This window comes from Plectropomus leopardus, chromosome 3 (genome assembly GCF_026936395.1).
Source record: "Plectropomus leopardus strain MGB_pleo_1.0 chromosome 3, ASM2693639v1, whole genome shotgun sequence".
NCBI lineage: Eukaryota > Metazoa > Chordata > Actinopteri > Perciformes > Serranidae > Plectropomus > Plectropomus leopardus.
Window position 1 is genome coordinate 37,925,920 of NC_142178.1, and position 4,871 is coordinate 37,930,790.

Consider the following 4,871-nt stretch of genomic DNA (forward strand, 5'->3'; position numbering starts at 1 on the left):
TATATGTTTTGCGTTCATTTGAACTGTGAAGAAAAAAACTTGGTTTCATTGTTTTGTGTAAAAAAACAATGCAGATTGGTGTTAATGTTAGTGGTCACACAGGTAAGTGGAGCCATGAAGACAACAAAATTCAAAATTTCATAACTCACATATTGTAATATTTATCGAGTACAGCTGCACAGTATAATTCACGTACAGGCAATAAATGAAAGCTACTTCTGTTCACATCAATTATACATGCAGAGCAACATAAATAATTGACACATTTAATTTATTCATTTAACGTTGCTCTGATAGGGACAAACACAGTGTGCACAGAGAATTGGAAGACAATTATCCCAATGTATGTCACACAGCATCTATAACTATATTATTACTCCGCCATTTCTTTAGCACTGCGCTTTTTTTCAAATGATCAGAATTGTGGAAATGTTAATCAATTAGGTGACAAGGAGCATATCAGGACAGCTTCATACTTTATTGATAATTATATATTATTATTTATAACAGTGAATTATTGCTAAAAATTATGAAAGTAGCTGCCAAACTCACTAATGTAAACTATAAACTAACACAAATATGAACAATAACCAGAATAATCCACCACCACTGAACAAACACATTATAAAAACTAAAACAGCAAAATTCACTGCAATGCATGCACTAGGCATGATGGGAAATGTAGTCTAAGTGACTGGGACTGCAGGGAAAATAGTGTTTTTTAACAGGCTAAACACCATCAAATATGGATTGAAGCAGAATATTTTGTAAGATAACAACATGTGAATTTTAGAATTTATCTTTTTATCATGATCTTTTCATGAATTTCAATTTTTGGACATTTTTGGAAATGTTTGGCATCCTCCATCAGATGTGCTGTGACAAAAATACGAGTAACACATGCGAATGTTGCGATTAAATCTGTTGATGGAAAATGATTTTTTTGTCAGCTGATATCTTAGTCATTACAAGACTGAGCAAGTTGATAATTTCTGTATTTATATCTGGCGTATTAAGTTTGGGAAACCTCACGAACTCTTGAGAGCACAAGCACAAGCTGGACTCAGCAGGGTCTAGAAAATGTGTCGTAGGTCGTTACGAAGGTTCGACCGACTTACTGGAGCAGTAAACTAGGTTTCATCACATACAGGACTCTACTGACGTGACTGATTGGTTTCCAGTATTAGTCAGACTGTGTATTTCCATGGAAACGGAAATCACACTCCCTAAAAAACATTTTAATTTTGAGAGCCAACAGCCTCAAAACGTGAATATATTTTGATTCTATGTTTTTATTTTGTTGGTAATAGTTAAATTACAACTACATCAGATACACACCTCATTGGTCTCATTCTTGTGAATGTGATATCTTCAGGAGCCCCTTAAGGGATTTATTTTTAAATTCAGCACAAACGTCCACTTTTCTAAACAATGAAGTGATACAGTTTTGGTGTTCAAAGGTCAAGGTCACTGTGACCTTGTCCATCTCATTCTTGTGAATGTGATATCTCAAGAACACCTTATAAGATTTTTTTCAAATTTGGCACAAATGTCCACTTCTCTCAGTTATGTCTTGATTAGGTTTGATGATCAAAGGTTTAAGGTCAAGGTCACTATGACCTTGTCTGTCTCATTCTCCTGAACGTGATGTTTCAAGAACATCTTGAAGGATTTTTTTCAAATTTGGCACAAATGTCCACTTGTCTCAACGATGTCTTGATTAGGTTTGAGAGTCAAAGGTTAAAGGTAAAGGTTAATTTTTTTCAAATGTGGCACAAACATTTACATTGACTCATCAATGAACTGATTAGATTGTGCGGTCAAAGGTCATGGGCACTGTGAACTTGCATCTATCTCATTGTTGTGAACGTCATATTCTCAGAACACTGATGGAATTTTTTTCAAATTTGGCACAAACGTCCAATTATCTCAACAATAAAGTGATTAGGTGTTGGTCGTCAAAGGTCAAGGCCACTGTGACCTTTCATTCATGTCATTTTTGTGGACACAATATTTCAAGAACCTTGTAGGATTTTTTTTCCAAATTTCACACCAACATCTTCTTGGACTCAAGTATAAAGCGATTAGATTTTGGTGGTCGAAGGTCAAAAGTCAGAGTCACCTTGACCTTGTAAAAAATTGTTTTTGGCCATAACTAACATAATGGCCCTTTAGTGTGCCCCCCGCTTTCATTCTTCACTTTTCCTATACATTATAAAGGCAAAAAGTAAAAAAAAAAACAATTAATACTCTAATCATGACAAAATTTTACACAAATGTTTAATAGGATAAAATGATGAATTAATGACATTTTATATTGAAAAGGTCAAATTTCATCTTCACTATGACATAATCTCCAAAAACACGTGTCCTAGCCATTCCTCGATGTCTTATTTCTCTGGAAAAGAAACGGTATGTGTGAAGCGTCCACAAATTTTGCACTCATGGACTCATAACAGCGAGGCAGTAATTCTCCTTTTTCTGTTGGAGACATTTAAAGAGTCTTGTGCAGTCCACAAATCTGACACCAACTACACAGTTAATAAAGTGAATTAATAGGACAACAGGAGCTTCACTGGAGCAGGGATCAGCCAGAAGACCTGAAACCACCTCTCTGGGTGCATTTCCTCGAAGATGGTCGAGTGCAGCGATTTATGGATCTCTAATGGGTAATCCAGTGGACAGGAAGGGTTAGAGGTTGATTTTGTTTAAGATACAGTCGTGATAAATGTCTCCACTGGTAGATTTAAAAGATCTCAGATCAACCAGAGTTCAGCGGGAGGCAGAACTGAAGGTCACATTCACATTTTGCAGCCGAACAAACGTGTCAGAGCGCTCTTAGATGAGGGGGAAAAGTTAAAAGCCGTAATTACTGCAGTAATTAAAGCCAAGCATTGCAGGTAGCCATGGCAGTGAGAGCCTTCAGCGTGCTTTTATCTAACCATGACTCCAATTAGCACCTTTTTACGCAGGAAATTTTTTCAAAAATACGCTCTGGATCATAAAGAAAGGATGAATGTGTGCAGGAGGCTCCTGAGGGACTTTACAACCAGTATGTTGAGATCACCTGCTACCCAGTTTCTGTTTTTCAAAGGACGACACCGGCCTGAAATGATTTTTTGCTCCTAATTTTCCGACCCTTTCACGTTAAATCCACAAGATAATTTCGAATCCATGTTTGAATACAGGCTCCTTCACTGTGTCTGACCTTACTTATTGTGGATGTTTTGACATACAAAATGATATAAATATCAGCTGTGGTCAGGGCCGTAACTTTCATTAACCCTTCGGGCCCACTTTAATATTACTCACACTTGTATCGCTGTGCACGCAAAATTTGCTTTTCAGAATCAAGCTTTAAAAAATATTAGACATTAATTATTATTTTCTACTTTCATTGAGTTAATTAATTTAACCAACATCAGTCCTAATCATAAAAAAGTCATTAATTTGCAGAATCTTAACCCTTTAAATGCCTTTTTTTGCCATGATGCCAATGTTTTTAGTCAACAAAAACACAAAAAAATAAATTATTTTGAATATACTACATGATAAGTCGATCGTTATTATTATTAATGATTTTCCTCTAATTTTTATTATTATTCTTTATTATTTATATGATTTATTATTTTTATTATCATTACAGCCTAGGATGTGTCAATGATTAAGAGCAACATTGATTTTTATACATTATTATTTTTTGTGCAGTTTCAAATACTCACTCACTCTGCACACAATATGCACTTTCTGAAATCAGGCTGAAAAAATATTATACATTAATATGATTTTCTACTTTCATTGACTTTGTTTTTAACAAAGTCAATGAAAGTAGAATATATTTTCAATATACTACATGCTAAGTTTTTTTTTTATTGTGGTCTGGCATATGTCAGTGATTTGCAGCAACATTGATTGTGGTAAAATTTGAATGGGTTTCAATGGAGCATTTTTTGCACTTAACACTGTTAATGTAACAATTTAGTTTACACGGTGCATTTTCGACTTACTGTAGGAGCTGAGCTTGAAATTATAAGATCAAACAAAAATACACAATCTCGTTAAAATGTATGCCATATGCATTAACACAGCCAAAATGATAGAAAATTAAGGATTAAAAGTGCGTACATTTCACCAAACTGTCCCTGAGGGTTAAGGACACTGAAGTTATTCAGTCAAAATTTGGAGTTTTGCAGCTAATAAGTAAATGTAGGTAGGGCAGGGACATTAATCAACTTTTATTTTCAGTTACAATTATTACAATAACAGTGATTATGAAAACGAAAAAAAAGATGATCAAAATAAAATGATAATTGTGCCACTTTTTCAGATCCTTTTTACTGATTTTATTTCTAAACAGCGACTAAAATTTTCCATCATGAAAAATAGGGGAGAAACATAGTCAAATATTATACATACATACATAGTACTTCATTGAATATATTGTAGTTTTTCATGCTTTTTTGGTTTGTTTTCCAGTTGAAATTTCTGTATAGTTCACTGAAACTGTTTAATTCAATTTTATTTATAAAGCCCTTTATAACAAATCACAGTGTGCCTCAGAGGGCTCTACAGAGAGATTTTGTTTAGTTTAATAAATGCATGATATTTTGTAAGGATCCTTTTCATAAGTTTTCTGACACTTAAGATAATTATCTAAGCTGCCTCAAGTGCTCTCGCCCAATACCGAACCTATTTAAATAATACTTTATTACATCAGTAAACACGGCAAAACAGGGTCGAAAAATACAGAGTTTTTGACAAATCTGTGTGTGCTCACTATACCTTTGACTTTTATTAACAGTGGTTCCAGTGACTGTGTGACATTAACCCACAAATTAATAATTAATCTATTTGGGAACATCACTACAATA